This window comes from Eptatretus burgeri, chromosome 5 (assembly GCF_056783735.1).
Source record: "Eptatretus burgeri isolate ZD-2024b chromosome 5, Ebu_testis_v1, whole genome shotgun sequence".
Lineage (NCBI taxonomy): Eukaryota > Metazoa > Chordata > Myxini > Myxiniformes > Myxinidae > Eptatretus > Eptatretus burgeri.
The window spans coordinates 94397820-94414489 of NC_140965.1; the positions used below are offsets into that span (position 1 = coordinate 94397820).

The window sequence follows — 16670 nt, forward strand, 5'->3', positions numbered from 1 at the left end:
AGAGACTGCTCGGAAGTGTTTTACGCCCAAAAAATTGAAAATTTTAAAACAAAAGTTGGATTTTTGGGGATTTTTTTTCTCCTTTTAATCACTCTATCGTGGGTGTAGGGAAGTGTGTTGGGACCACGTTCTTTCGTTGGTGTAGGGAAGTGTTTTCGGCCCCCACAAACAATAGATCTGGCAATGTCAGATTATCCCTGCTATTCTTCTATAAATCACCCCACAAAGAAAGTGTGTAACCATAAAATATTGTTACGGTGGTGGAAATTCGCAAACCACCATTCAGGTTCGAGGTTCCCCAGAGATCAGTTATTTCGATAAGTGTGTGTTCCAGGTTAGATTTCCCCACCGATGTATAACGGGTCTTGTTCGTGTGCCGGGCTGTGAATCTTTGAGTTAGCCGTTATTCTTTGCTATCTTTTATTTTAAACAACATTTCTTCAACAACAAACTCCACAACCACGCCACAAAGTCTACAACCACAGCATCTCCACAAACATAACCAGATCAAAACGGCCTTTTGCCTTGAAGAAGAACGACCCTCCTCTACAAACAAGAACAACAACACTCCCAGAAAGCCACCCGAAGAGGAAAACAGATTTGACAGTTGGGGTGGGGCCCTCAAAAAGACGTAAGCACATACCACTCTCCCTCCCAAGGATTTTCCCCCGCACGCCGGAAGGGAGGGCCGAACGCCCTGGAGCCGATAAAAAGCCGCGTTGGGACGCGAGAAAGCAGTTGAGTTGGAGGCAGTTGAGTGTCATCGTGGAGTTGGTGGGAGAGGCCGAGTCGTTGGTGGGTCAGGATCGCTGGAGCAGTAGCTCATGGAAGAAGCCTTGGAGAGCAGCCAGACGGCAGTGGAGAGTCGGGCGCGTCGTGAGGCCCTTGACCCACCAAGCCGCCAGTCGAAGCCGCTGCCGCGTTGGCAACGAGCCAGCGAGACGGAGACACCGAGGGTCGGCGAGGTAACCGGCCCGGCCTCTCGGAGCCTTTTGGTCATCCCGGCTCTGAGGAATATTAAAGGCTTACGAGCCCGTGTCTTTTCTTTCTTGGGTTTTTGTATGAAAGTCTGTTGCGCCTTGTCTCTAAGTAGAATTGTGAGTAAGTACGTGCTTGTACATTCCGAATGGAACTCGGCTGTAGGCTTTTGCTCATGTCTTGTCCCCATCCCCCCAATCATTGACTGCATGCCGACTGCAAATAAATGCCCCATTGTTTGAATGTCAACCTGCTCGTTGCATCACTTTCTGCCATTGACTGCCATGGTGTGCTCGGGATATTAACTGACTTTTAAAGCCGCTAAAAGTAAATCTGGTCCGACGGGACTTGGCGATATATAACCACTCGGCTTCGCACACAGAACGAGCCGCTTAAGCGGCTCGGTTTCGTACAGGTCCCGTCGAGGTATAGACTCCCGGTATTTCTGTCCGCGCGAATAATTAGGTACATCGATGATAATTCGGCGATCAACCCTGTAGCGCGTGGACAGAATAATTGGCTAGTTTATGATGTGTTAAGGCATCCGTGATTGGATTTCGGGGTTGGTCCGGAAAGTCACGACTGGATTGCGGACTTCGGTGGGCGCGCGACCGCAATTTGGCTAGAACAGTCGTCTGCACACCGAACGTGGCGGAAAACCATAACAATATTAATAAATGTAATACTGCACTGTACAAGGATAAGAAACTCACTTGGTGCAAAGATAGCAGGGAATCTTCAGAGAAGGAGTACCCCTCTCGGACAATTGTTTTGGCCCTTAACAATTCCTTTCATTCCAAGGAGTTTGGGCCACACTCGGGATCAGCTTCGTGTCCCCCTGTTGGCAGTCATGGTGGGATATTTGATGTGGTGGAATAAAAATGACTATCCCTCTTCTCTTTGGTTTATCAACACACTTTTAGGTCATTTTTTTTTCGAACATATTACAACTGGGCCAGACATCCTGTCACTTTTCTGGGGGATTTTCAATCCTGATACGCACGCGAAGCGAAAAGCGGGGTTAAGCAATTGGTTCATGTCCGTCCGCCGTCTGTCTGTAAACGTCAGTCGATGATCGAGAAACAACTTGATTTCAATTGACTGTTTTATTTTGAACGAGAATCGGAGCATGAATCAGAAAACGAACCTGTAGTTTAGCAGTACTTTGTCTTTGAATTTGTCCCGATCGCACATGCGCAAAGAGAAGTGACAAGCCGGTAGGCGGCGATGGGTCGCCGAGCATGGAAACTATAAGACATAGAGCAAAATGGATGTCATATAGCGGATAGGGAATCACCTTAAGATGATGCATATCAAATCTCATTGAGTTCCATCTACTGATAACTACTCGGTATCCATTTGAATGAAAAGTACTGAAAATACGGTTTGATATCGGAAACCCCCAAAGTTCGAGGGGGTGCTGTGGGTGAACAAAGATCTAAATCGAAAATCCGGCTCGATCGTTTGTGCACAATGTATTCCAGACGATTAGTGTGAATTTTCATGACCATCCGACCATAACCCAAGGAGGAGTAGCATTTGGCGCGAAGGCTGATGACAAACGAACAAACATCCAAACAAACAGACAGAATTACTGACAATAAGGGTCACCTATTTCGGCGACCCAATATAATGTTTTTTTTTTTTTACTCTGTCTGCCTGCCTGGCAGTCAAACAAGATAGAAAATCATTCCAAACAGAAAAACGACTGTTTTTAACGACCTTACAAAGGATGCAAACAACAGGCACAGTTAACTAATGTGACATGCGAGACAGGGGGTGTAATCGACACTGCGTCAATGGTGGTAAATTCTGTAATTTATTTATTTATACCACTTTTACAATCTTTATTTTGTTTAGATTGAATTATATACTTGAACACGAGAACACCAATCGCCTTCTTGCCACTTCCAAAACCCTTCCATTTTAAATGTCTTTTTTTTTTGTAAATTGAAGAAATAACTTGAACACTGCACGGGGTGATGTGTTCTATGAACTATCTAACTTTGGTTCAGTTTTTCATTTGCCTTTCTGACTTTCCTTCACCCATATCCAGCAGGATGCTTTTTCAGCTGATTGTGCAAGTACTTGAATTGCTTTTGAATGGCACTGGCTGGACAATCTCAGCTGTTTAGAGAGACCATACACTGATGCACCACCATCCTTCTTGCTCCGATTTCCACTGCAAACAATCATGCTTTGAACCCTAGGGCTTGGATTTCTTTCATGAGTACTTTGTAATTTGCTGTCTTGCGCTCATGGCTTTCACTCACTCGCGACTCGTCAGGTGCTGTCAACTCAATTGCCATGACGGGTTTGGATGCATCTGATGAGACGATCACATCTGGTCTCAAGCCGTGCTTGCTATACTCTTAAGATACTTCCTCATGGCACCAAGATCTGCTGCTAATTGTCAGCCGTTTGCACAGTCTGGTACGCTTGGTAATGTAGGATACATGCTTGTTCTGCTCCTGGGTGACCTTTGTGCCTTCTTTGAGGAAATATGTGAACTGTTTTATTACTGACTTTCTTCTATTAGCTCTGCATCTGGCATTGTCCACAAAAACTGCCCGTGCCGCCAGGATTTGGTTGTGCCTCCAGGGATATCTGCCGATTGCTAAGGATACTCTGCATGCAGCTAGCATATGTTCCACGCTCTCAATCCCTCCACGCAGTCTGCATTTAGACACCGTGGTTTTACCCCACTTCTTTGGATTTGTTCCAGATGAGAGTTGGTCGTAGATGGATCATGTGATGTAAAGCTAATGTGGAGGGGTCCCACATGCCACATGTCATTTCACATTTGTGGTCTTTGAAGGGCATCCTTCCACATACTCCATTGATTCCTGTTGGACTTGCAGAGCTTCTTTCTGTGATCATCATGTCTCTTCTTTTTTGTAAGTTGCTGTCGGCCACCATTTTATTTCATCATGCCCAAATCCCCTGCGCCCATGCTGTGACATACCTATAACGTCGTTTAACTGGAGAGCTGCTTCTGCTTCATTGACAGCTTCATCAACTTTGTTTCTTCCCTGTCTTTAGCTTGGATAAATTGGATTTCACTGCAGGCTCATCTGACTTCAGCATCATGAGGAGTCTTGTTTTACCCAACTGTGTATTCCTCAACCAGGGATTTGAAGGGAAGTGTTAGTTCAACCTCTTTGCGGTGCAGGGAAACCTTGAGACAGGGTGGGACACCCAGACATTTCTTCGTGTAGCGGTTGATATGCCTTTCAATCGATTACACTGTGCTGTGCTTTGGTCCAGGAGGAAGCTATTGTGCCCATCATGCCTGTGCTGTACCAACCCCAGTTTCCATCACCCATGCACATACAAGCTACCTAAAAGTCCTGCCAATATCCCCAAACCCCCTCTATCTCCAAATGGAGATCTCCAAATCTCCAGATACCTATCTAATTCCAATTTAAACCGATGCAACCCCTGCCCTGAAATTCTCTCTTAAATGCATTTACACTGCATGCTGTCACAAGGTTTTCCTGAAGCTGGTTCCAAAAATGTAGTAGTCTGTTCGAGATGGCAATTTGTCTCTCAGTCTTGACTGTGGCTTAAACATTTTCTTTGTTTGGTCTGTAGTATGACTCTCATTAAACTAAAACATAATTGGGATCAATCCTGTCTATAGCATTCAAGATACGAGTTCACTTCCAAGGAACTTTAATGCAGGATTTGGCCATTCGACCTATCAAGCGCACGCAATTGCTGTCAACCTATTGTTGTTTGCCCGTGCTCTATCCATTTTAAATGCTCTAACTCTTACAGCACCGAGTCTGAGTAGATATTGTGCAAGATCTTGTATACTTGAGCAATACCTGCTCGCGGCCTGTGATAAAACAGGGATGGCAACTTGAGTACTCTCAAGGTGGTCCTCACTATATCAGGGTTTAAGCTGTCATTCGCCAAATTGTACACAACTAATTAAAGTTTGATTAGGCAAATATTTTTCATTCCAAGTTCACCAAAGAAAACATCATCAGGAAGTTCATGAAATATCCACACACCCATTCTGTTTTCAGGAAACCATGTTGAGTGAAGACATTTCTAAAAAACCATTGATGTTTGAGCATGGATATTTTACAACTAATAACTTTTTGTTTGGCTGAAGGAAACTTGAAATTTCCTGCACATTTTCAGACCAAATTAGCCAAATTGCTGGTACTGTATTAATTTTGTCGAGCTTAAACCCTGCTATGCCAACTGAGACAAACCTGAGATTTATTTGGCCATTCTATGGTATACCTTCACAACTCTCTCCATGTCTTGCAACAGACATAGATGCCAGATAACATAACAATAGTCCAAGTGTGGACACACTAACAGTGTGTACAAAGGGACTATATGACTTCTCAGTCCTGAGTAATAAATGTCTTCCTGATTAATCCTAAAATTCTACACAAATCAACGTCTGTATACGAACTGAAAACTTTAAGGACTGGTCAAAGGTCGTGCCTTCTTTTGTCACGTAAGTTCCACCCCACCAGCCATTTTATATTGCCTAATGGGATAAGTGTAGCTTCAACCACTGCACTTTGAACCATTCAGATTAAAGGCTTTGATGCTTCTGTTAACAAAGTGGTGTATTCATTGGAATGTTATTATTTATTTATTTTAATCTTGGGGTAGGCAGGATAGCTTAAAGGTACTGTATGGTCACTCACCTTTGAGCTGTCAAGCTTGGGTTCAAATCTGGAAGCGGATGTAAACACTTTCACCCTGATGTTTTGCATACAGGGCAGTACACCAATGTGCGCACGCTTCCTTGGACAAGCCTGGTGTTGGCTTAGTGTTTAGGGTGGCTGGCTTGGGATCTTAGGGTCCTGAGTTAGAGCCTCGTTTGCTGCTGAATTAATACCAGGTGGGGTTGACTCAGCCTGTCATCCTTCCGAGGTTGGCGAAATGAGTACCAGTGTGCTGGTAGAGGGGCACAACATCAGCGGCATAGTCACGCCCCAACAAAATGATAGCAACCCAGCAACCAACCTGCCATAGGCAAGAAGAAGAAGAAGAAGAAGAAGAAGAAGAAGAAGAAGAAGACTTCCTTGGAAGGAAGTTCAGTCGGATGATCTGCTTTCCAGCACTTGAGGTATTTGTAGACATCAATGATCCAATGGTGTCCTTTATGAAGATAATGTGAGTTGTCATCTACACCCTGAACATATTACAAATTCCTGCCACTTTGAATCAAAACGTCAGGCCTAATCAGCTCAAGGAAGAGCAAGATATACCTGGCATTGGGACAAACATTAAGGGAATGAACGAAAAGAGGAGAGGAGCGGGAGGTGTTGTTGGAGGAAACACTGAAACTAGCAAGTCATATATTGGATTTTTGAAAGGTTAATGGGGGTAATAAAGATCGTGGGACAGAATTGGGGATGGCAATACTACATATGGCGGTGCAATGTATGCTTGAAGCCCTGGAGGGAAGAGGGAGACAGAACATCCCATGGAAGGTGGAATGGACTGGAAGAGTGAGGAATTAAAAGACTCGATGCGAGCAGTCAGCCTTGAAATTAGAGAATAATTCCAAATCCAATCCAAATCAATTGGGACCAAAGCCATTGGGACTTTGTGCAGAGTGTCGGTGGTGCCAAAGCAGTCTCTTGGGATATTGGGAGCAATCCTGGATGGGTCGCAACTCCGACGCAGGATACTCAAATGGCTCAATCATCCCAGCAAGCTCGTACTCATTTTTGCCGACATGAGAATGTCGATGACAGGCTGAGTCAACCCCACCTGGTATTAATTCAACATCCAAGTGGGATTTTAACTCGGCACTCTGGGATCCCAAGGCCACCACCCTAACCATTAAGTCGACACCAGGCAGAACATAATTACCATATCAATATTGTAATCAATGTCAGTGAAAAAACCCAGATGGCTCATTAATGACTTTCAGGGATTGATTCCACCTGCTCTGATTGACATCTTCAGAGTATGGTTGATGCAACCACCTTTGAGCATTTCTGAAAAAGGCACTATAGCACCCCAAAAACTACAACCCTATTACAAAATACAAGGTTGGTGATATGGAGAGAAGTGGGAGAAAAGGGAAAGGGAGTTTGGAATAGAGCAAAGGGAGGCAACATAAATGTCTGGAGAAGGGGGAAAGGGTTATTTAAAATAAATAAATAGCTGCCATGTTGCATACGTAATATGTGGATAGTCCTTTATGTGTTTGTGGAGGAAATGATGGAATGATGGTATCGCTTCTTGGAATTATCCTACAATACCGGACTCATCTCATTTGAAAAATATTGTGAAAAGTGCATTCACGTAACTTACAATGGGACTTAGTTTACTGTTAAGGACAACATACTCCGCGATGCACCCCCTCTATGTATAGGTAGCTCATGTAAGATATGCAGGTGTCACCTGCGTTAAGTAAGTGAGGTGTGGACGCATCACATTGGCCCATAACACAGTCGTTTTTACATCCAAACAAATTTTAACACACACTCAGACACGACTTTGAATATGGTGTTCATAAAGTGACACGAACGGGTGAATGGTGTACGCAAGGCGAGTGGCTATCAACACCTGAGCTAGTTCAAGCCGGGCAAGATGATTGAACTCAAGTCTCAAAGAGGTAGTTTTTACCTTGTGAGATGTTGCGGCTCATGGTGTGTGGGACACAAGAACAGTGCCATCCACAGTGTCATCCACAGACAAACATGTCAATCCCACAAGTGTTCTGAGTGACAAGAGATGATCGACAGGTGGACGCAAGGAAATGATTCACCTCTCCTCGAGTTTAACATCACTGCTCGACCGGCACAGGCCACAAAACATCTCCTGCGACAGATTTTTGCTCTAAAAGCGAAAGTAATCATAATCAGTGGCTTCACACAGCTCAGCGTGTCCAAAGTGATTGAAGTGTCACATTGAAAGGCAACATAGCTGACACAAATTCCACCCAGTGGTGTTGAGTGGTTGCGTCTGGGTCAGAGCAATGACCATATGTGTACCACTTTCGAAATTAAACAGGTGATTCATCTTGTGTCAACTGACACCATTATGAATCGACACCGAGCATAATGGTTTGAGTGAACAACGGTTGTTGAAAGACCAACAATAATGGCTGAAAAGGAGCCCTCGATTTATCATGCAGGTACGGAGAGAAGAAGATACATTTCGGTGAAAAAAATCCACAGAGGCACAACCAACTGGAGATTTTTTTTGTCTGAGAACAAAGGCTCAGTGGTCTGATGTGTTAACCAACGAGTGGCTTTCAACTGGGACTAAGCAGGACACATTCTCCGGCCTTAATATACCTCTTGGGGCAGAGGGCATGAGATGAAAGGAGGTGAAAGATCAGGAGAACCCAGTGAGGAGGAAGAGAGAGGGGGGGTTGGGATGATCAGAAAGAAGAGGGCGGAGTGGACAAAATTGCTTGGGGGAGTGGGAAGCCAGGTATGACTAGAGCACTTGGCTGAAAAAAAATGGCTTCGAGGCCTATAGTGTCACTTTTTCTCTAATCCTTTTGAATGACATCATGAGATGTTTAGCGTGTCAGCGTAAAGGCAGACAAGAAAAGCTGGCTTTACGCCATCACCTGAAGACTGGTATGCTCTGACAACAACTTCCCCTGCTGACACTGCGAAAGAAAGACTATTCCCTCGTGTTCAGTCTGATGCATTCATTCATTCACATGTTTGTTTATAGGATTGAAGTACATTGTTTCCTGGACGCCTTCATGCCATGTAGCGTCACGCAGCATACACAACTTGCCTGGACGGGCTTGAATTTTAAGCTGATCTTGTCTTGCTGCTGAAAGAAGAAAGATAGAAAGAGCATTTTGGCTTTTTTGTGCACAATGTCGAGGCTCATGGCAGAGCTAGAACGCAGAACGGATCAGGAAGTAGCGAAACAAAAGGAACAGGAGAAAGAGGAGGAGGGGGTGGTGGACATGTCAACAGCTTGAGGGACAAAATAGAGGGAGACTTGGACAAATAAGGGATGTGGGGAGTAATGAGGAGTAGAGGAGGATGAACGGTGGTGAACAAAATGGACACAGAAGCAAACTCCCAGGAAAGAAAGAAGCACACATGAGTTTTATGGCAAAGTTTTAGGCCTTTCTGCCAAGGTACATGTGTTTTGCATTAAACGAGCTTTGTATGACTGTGTGCTTTGGCTTTGGGCTGAAGTACATGCTTTAACTTTTTAACATTTAACTTTCTCCGAGTATTTTGTTTTGTATATATAAAAAAAAGTTTTCAGAGAAATAAGTCCAATATTGAGCTTTGGAATGGATTGCTTCATCAGCAAGACATCCAAAATTGTTTTGGAATACAATGAAAGCTCGAAGATTTTGGATATTATGGAGTACGTCAAAAACATTCCTCTGGAATGAACACCAACTGATGTTTAACAAAGACGGATCACTTAAACAGAGAAGAAGCAGAGTTCTTGAACTCTGTGTTCATTTAAAAGGCCAAGGTTCCAAATCCATCCCTTCGTGTGCCCACCATTTCCATCTTTACAGAATGTTCCCCACAGCATGTGAACGTCTCCCCCGCCATAGTGGAGAAGTTTCTTATCCAATTCGACAACTCTTCTGCAACTTGTCTTGATGGCACAAGTACTCTCTAATCCTCAAGAACTGTGCTTCAGTCCATTCATACCCTGTCTTTCTTCACTTTCAGAGGTCCAGCTTGGATGGGCAACTTTCTCCTTCTTGGAAAGTTGCAAACATCACTCCTATCCATAACAAAGGTTCCAAAACAGATCTGTTCAACGACAGACCTTTTAGCCTTCTCTTCATCGTGTGTAAAGTTATGGAGTCCATCATTACAGATGACGTCAGACACTATCTTTTCTCTAACTCAACAATCTTTAACATCCACTTTGGCCTCAGACTTGGCCAATCCAGCTTGGTTATGTTTCTCCTGCTGACACAACAGTGGATCTTCCCCTTCAGGTTGTGGTTCCACATGCCATTGCCTTTGGTCTTGCATTATTCTTGGATATATGCCAATGATCTGTCTGATTCTCTTGAAAACCAATGCTATGATTTTGCCATTGACTCCACCCTGTGCAGAACAGTACATCATACTTGTGAAAGGCTGGTTGCTGCGGAATCCCTTTCTTAAAACCTGGAGGACATAAGCTGCCGGTCAACTACACGGAGCATTGTGTTTAACCTTGGTAAGTCACGTGTTCACACTGTCTCTCCACAAGGATTGGCAATCATACTATGTAATCAACTTCTCCGGACAGCCACTGGAACAGGTGCAGTACCTGGAATTCCTTGGCCTAACTGTCATCATAACCGTTCATGGATCACTTGTATCATACTGGCATCAAAGGCCAGTCGCCATTTCGGTATTCTCCATTAGAGCTAAGGCATTCTTGAGCCGCACAGAGCTCATCATGTTGTTCAAGTCTTTCGAATTTGGAGGCCAGAATTGGTAGCATTGTAGTTGGAGCATCTGTTGTGTGTTCAGTAAATTGGTGGTTCGATTCTGATCTCGGTTGGGTCATTGAAAACACTAAAAATGGTACATGCTGCTTCTTTGCTTTATGCTCAGCAATCAGAGGATAGAGTATGGACAAACCCCCCGGTATAGCATCACTATCGCTTGGGGAGGAAGATTTCTCTCTAAAAATGACCCGCTGACTGCAGAGAGAAATGTGCTGCTACTAAATGGTTCCACCTGCACTCGGTGCAGAAGGAACCTCTCCCAACATCAACGGCAATGTTTGTGTGATCAAATCATGTGTTGTCTGCTTTCTCTTTCTGCGTACTGAGTGTGTCATTTGTGTGTGATAGTTCTTCCATGAGCCATAGAAACTGTTAAAAAAAAATTTCAGCCATATGGAGTATGGCTTCCCACTCTGGGCTGGTGCTCCTGTTTCTCACCTTATTCCTTTTGAGTCTGTCAATACCAATGCTTTCCACTGGAATCTAAAGATAGATTACCAGGGACAGTCACTCTCCCACTTGTGACAAGTCACTGGGTGCTCTATTTTCTACAAGCTGGCATGAGGCCTTTCTTCCCCATGCGTCTCTTACATCTGCACTCCCAAAACAGCACACGTCACACATATTCCTCTAGAAACCCTCATATGCTCAATCTCTCAAAGTCCTGTCTGGTTGCCCACCTGCATTCCTTCATCCCATTATTCTCCTCATTGTGGAATCTGCTCCCTTTGTCCGTTGTCTCATCCTCATTCTTATGAGTACACTCATATTCATTATATGAGTGTGCTCACTCATGCACATACATACATGATCTCATTTGCATATGCTGAGTCTTCTCTGGGCAACCACTTTCCCATTCTGTTCCTCTCTGGGCCATTGTTGCTCGTTTTTGTGTTATCCCTCCTTGTGTATGTCCATTCCCCCATGGCCTTGGGTCATTTATGAACCTATTACCTTTTGTAGTTCAGCTTCTCAATGAGCCTAGAACCTTGTATAAAATTCAAAATTTTCAGCCGTGTCGCGTTGCGAACGCTGGCTCAAAGAGAGCTCCGCGTTGTTGTTGTTGTTGTTGTTGTTGTTGTTGTTGTTGTTGTTGTTGTTGTTGTTGTTGTTGTTGTTGTTGTTGTTGTTGTTGTTGTTTTTCTTCTTCTGGTGAAGACAAAACCTTTATGACGTGGCTCTTGGACACATTTGTCTTTGTTTATTTTTGCTTCCTCATATCTTTTTTGTCTTTTTGCCTTTTTTTTGTCTTCAAATACATCCCGCATGTCCCCATGTCCCACCCGGGTGGAGGAGGGAGTGGTGCTATGGTGGATAGGGGGTGTGCGGTGGTGGTGAGTATTGTTGGGGGTGATGATTGTGGGGAGATGGTTGAGATGGGGACCCTGAAAGTTTTATCCTTCTTCGTCAAATCCTCTCGGGAGAGTAGATGATACATATACATATATACTTTCTCTCCACTATAAATAGATGGTGGTTCATTTGATTTGTAGAAAGTTGTGTTGATAATAGATAATTATTTTCAGGTGCTCTACTCTTGTGTTAACTGCCGGGCAATGGCAACAGGTGTTTGATTCACCAATCAAATTGTCCGTGTACATGTGCTGGTATCTGGGTAGAGATGGTGTTACAGTTTCAAACAGCGGCTGTTTCTTCCGCTTAATCATGGGTATGACCTCCTCTCTCAATCGTGGTGGATAACCACAAGATCTCTGTTGTTTCATAACAGTTCTCAGTAAAATTTTCCGAGCACAAAGCAAATATTTTATAGGCCCGATCCACGCTTGGGTCTTTCGGCCATTGGTGTAGCATGAAACTGTCTGGGTTTGTATTACTACAAGCACTAAGGACAATATGTCCATGTGCTCCCTTCTTATGTTCACCTTTAAGCATATGGGTTCCCCTTTAAGACCCCTACAGACCCCTAAGATTCATTTTACCTTTACAACCCTTTCAACACTTTAGACACCTTTATACCCCATTCGTGCTTGAGACCTTTTATACCCCTTAGACTCCTAGAACATGTAGACCCCACAAACCCTTTAGACCTTTGCACCCCTTGAGTCTCTTGACACCCTTGGACCATAACACCATTTCGACCCCCTTACACCTTTCAGACATGTTAACCAGCTTAGACCCTTGACCATTTCGAGATTTAGACCACTTCGACCATTTAAGATCCTTTTTACATGCTTGAGACATTTGACCCTTTCAACTCCTTAGACCCTAACTACTATTGCAACCTACCCTTTTGACCTTCAGACCATCTAAAACGTTTTAGGGTCACACCAAGCAAACATCTAAAGTCTTCTTGCAAAACACAGAATATAATTATTTTCAGCAAGTTATGTGCAAACTCGACCCACCTGAGGGTATATACGAGTGTCTATGCACAGTATGTAAAACACCAGCAGGGGTACCCGGCGTTGACCGGTACTGCTCTAAAAACAATAAAAATAAAAAAATCCAACTTTTTTTTTTCCCAAAAAATTTCAAACTGATGGAAAAACTGATGGCACTCACTGACGAACCTCAGAAAGTTTGACGATGATCCTTTTGGTCATCTGAGAAAAATGTCTACACACAGACACAGGCAGACAGACAAACATCTTTCTTGTAGTACAGATATACGTCGCCACATACGCATCTGATCCATTATAGATCGATGAAAGACCATTGTGATTTAGCGAAAGTTGTTTCCAATGATTTAAAAGATAAGGAAACTGCCAGAGGAAAAATTAATTTTAATAATAATAATAATAATAATAATAATAATAATAATGCAACTCTAGCCTTCCTCTTTTCTGCAACACACAGTTGCTTGACTCTTGTCGGCCTTCGGCCAGCCTGGTCTCTGGATGCCACCTTACTTGCATCCATCCCCACCTATTGGAGCGGTTGCTCACTGTTTGCAATGGCACTTGTACTCATATGGTCAGTTGCGATGGGTCGGGACACTTCAGTGCGGCTTGCACCGTTGACCACAGTCCAAATCCGTGGCCACAACTTGCACTAATGATACGAGCACCGATGGAAATTCAACGGACGTGATGCTGAGGCTACAAAATCCCATGAGCAACAACGGCTCGAACACAGAAATCCAAAATGAACCCGAAGGTTATGAGAAGCTACTGTTTTCTCCTCCAATTATGCTCTGGTTTCCACACACCCGACCTCTGCCATGACTCACTGCGGTTTGCATTTTTAAAGGACATGGCATAACAAGGTGCAGATTACGATTATAGGAATGCAGAGAGGTCTGTGAGCTGTGAGAAGAGTGCGGCGTTTGAGGGTTTAGAGTTTAGACCGTGCCGTACTACTCGCCGGAGAATAAAGCCCTGGCTTTCGAGACTCCTTTTGTGCCTCGATAACCACTCGGGTCTTCAAGTTGGATCGACGCACGACGTTCATTGCAAGCTCATGCATGTTCGGTACATGCATTGTCCTCTTCTGAGAAACCGGAGAGCATAGAGTATGAAAGTCGTCTCTTAATGAATGGAAGCACTTGGAATGGACTTGAAATGCAAAAGGATGTTCCTTGAAACAAAAGAGCATAATAAATATATAACTAACTACCAATTTGCTGCTGGGTACACCGGCCCTTCACCTGAAACTGAGTGCACAGTGCGTTCTTAGACAAGTTGTACAAGTGCTCGGCACAGGATACAACAGAGCAAGCACATCTTTCTCGACTTTGTCTGTTCCTTCCTTTTCTTTCCATGTCTCTCCCACCTGCTTATCTCCCTCTGGGGAGGCCTATATTAAGCATAGGCAAATGTGTCACGCTTAATCACAGTTGAAGGCCAAACTGTGTTCCATGGGCCTCTTGAGTGTTTGTTCTCAGATGAAATCTCAAGGTGATTTCACCATTTTACAATCTCCACATTTCTTTGTTTTCTTTGTTTTGTTTTTTTTAAACCAGGCCTACAGTTCCACAGCACGTGACGGGAGTGCAAGTGCACAACAAGAGACTAAATGGTGCAAGCACGTTTCTACTGCAAGGTTGCAGCACTTGCACAGTGCAGCAGTGAAGCGCAGAGCACGGGACAAAGCATGCAGGGCATTCGAAGTGCGGAACAACCACACGCGTCACGTACCTCCAACAAAAGTCAGGTGTACTCACTCGTACGCAACATGTATCAGGAAAGAAAGTGGTGCATTTTGGTGTTGACTTTTGTTTGTCCTATTTTAAATCGGCCCACACCTTTACTGTTTGCTATTTTTGTACCAATTATAATGCACTTTCCTCCTCGACTCCTAGAGGACACTCTACGTGGCCTGTGCCCACACTTCTTCACCCACATGACTCACAAGCCAAGACAGGGTGGCCTCGGTGGGTAATCCTCATGAGATCTGTTTGTTTACCAAATGCATTGAAATACAGCACTCTTTAAAGAAAAAACATTCCATGAGAAGAACTTAGATTTTAAAAAAAGGCAAGATACTCGCAAAAAAGAAAGATTAAATGAGTTAATATTTCAGCAAATCTCAAAGGCTGTTCTTCTGAATGAGACTCTCCAATAGTTTGAAAGCAAACCGATGGGAATCTGCACAAATTTATTCAATTTCAGATTTAAATCTCTTTAGTCAATTTATACTCCATCAGGAAGGTGCACAGGTGGCACACCTACCTTCGAACCGTCTAGTCTAGGTTCGATTCCTGATCCGACTATAAATTGTCTGATTGCTGCTTCGCAAGCAAGATGGGGGCATCAGAGAGCGTGCCGGCCCTCGGGTAGACGTTAAACCAGTTGTCCCACCTGTTAGCACTCAGGTGGTAGACGCTAAAGATTCCACTAAAAATTTCTGCCCATATCAGCTCCAGTCGACAATCGAATGTCAGACTTAGCCACTAGCCAGCCAGGCGGACTCCACAAGAATGTGGGAGTAATTGGGGCTGTAAAGGAGTCGTAGTTAATCAATTTCTACAGCGCTTCCATTCACTAAAAATAACATTCCACGAGGTAACCTTAACGTGAAATATACCTCGACGATGACTCTCCATCAAGCTGACAATGACAGCGACAGTGACGCCGATAGCCCGTGATTGCGTGTTCTTGTGAACGATTACAGATAGCCATTGAAGATGGTGTTCGATTGACACCTGGAATGCTGATCTCGAATACAATCCAGCAAGTACATGAATGACCTCACCGGTACTTACAAATGATTATTTGTCACCGACTGTTTTGTTTTATTATTTCATGAGATTGGCCAACTTTTTGATTGTCAGACTTTCCAAGGGAGACTTTCCTCGATTTCTTTACGAAACTAGATGTTCTGGAATGTGTAGGAAAGAGGGAAACAGGCACAAATCCAGGAATTGGAGAGGAAATCCAGGAAAACAAATTTAAATAACAGAAAATCTAAGTCATATGAACGTTATGAAAACTTTATTGCAGCTTTCAAATAAATGCACATTCACATATTCTTCGATATGCATGTATTGTGCAAAAAGATAGAAACGTTAATTAATTTAATATTTAAATGCATAACTAAAAATAAAATAGCTTGAATTCAATAAACTTCAAGTTTCAATCTTAAATATCATGACTAATGAGACCTACCTGCGTGATGGTAGTGCCGATATGACATACGAGAAGGAATTCTGGGTGACCAGGGAACCCCTGGGTTTGCCACTGTAATGGTAAATATTTTTTGTTGGGGGGGGGGGGGGTTCCGGACAACCAGGAAACCCTCCTGGATTTGCCACTGGGAAATAAATTGTGGCAAAATGGACTTTTAAAAGTGGAAAGTGTGGGAGAATGGTCAGACCCATAATACTGTATATGAGTTTCCTTACAAGGGAGGGAGCCATTAGGCCCATCAAGTCTCTGCTATGGTTGCTAACCTATGGGGTTTGTCCATGCTCTATTCTTTAAATGATGAACGTCAAGCAAGGAAGCAGCACGTACCATTTTTAAAGTCTTTGGTATGATCCGGGCAGGGTTCGAATCGATGAGCTCCCAAACTCAGAACAGATGTTTCATGGATCACTCCACTGAGTATAAATCTGCAATAATCATTCAGATCAACCTCCTGTAACAGCAAGAGGGAATAAGAGTCAATCACGAGGAGTGGACCAGCATCACGTGGAGATCCAGAACAAGTGGGGCAGACAGATTATCCCAACCATTAAGTCGTTAACGAGCTAGGTGGGCTTTTACTGACTAATCCGACAATGATATTGGAATTCCCCTGAGACAAACTTAACTTCCTAAATAGTCAAATCCAAATCCTTAATTCTGCTTAC

The 16670-nt window shown here is 43.6% G+C and overlaps 1 long non-coding RNA gene across 1 annotated transcript in view; it reads left to right on the plus strand.

The window, feature by feature from the left end:
- LOC147026984 (uncharacterized) overlaps positions 1-16670 on the plus strand; it is a 56046-nt gene that overhangs the window by 39200 nt on the left and 176 nt on the right. The window contains exon 3 of the long non-coding RNA XR_015058589.1: positions 14340-16670. This exon is cut by the window's right edge and continues 176 nt beyond it. This is a non-coding gene — a long non-coding RNA (uncharacterized LOC147026984). The remainder of the gene's footprint in view (positions 1-14339) is intronic.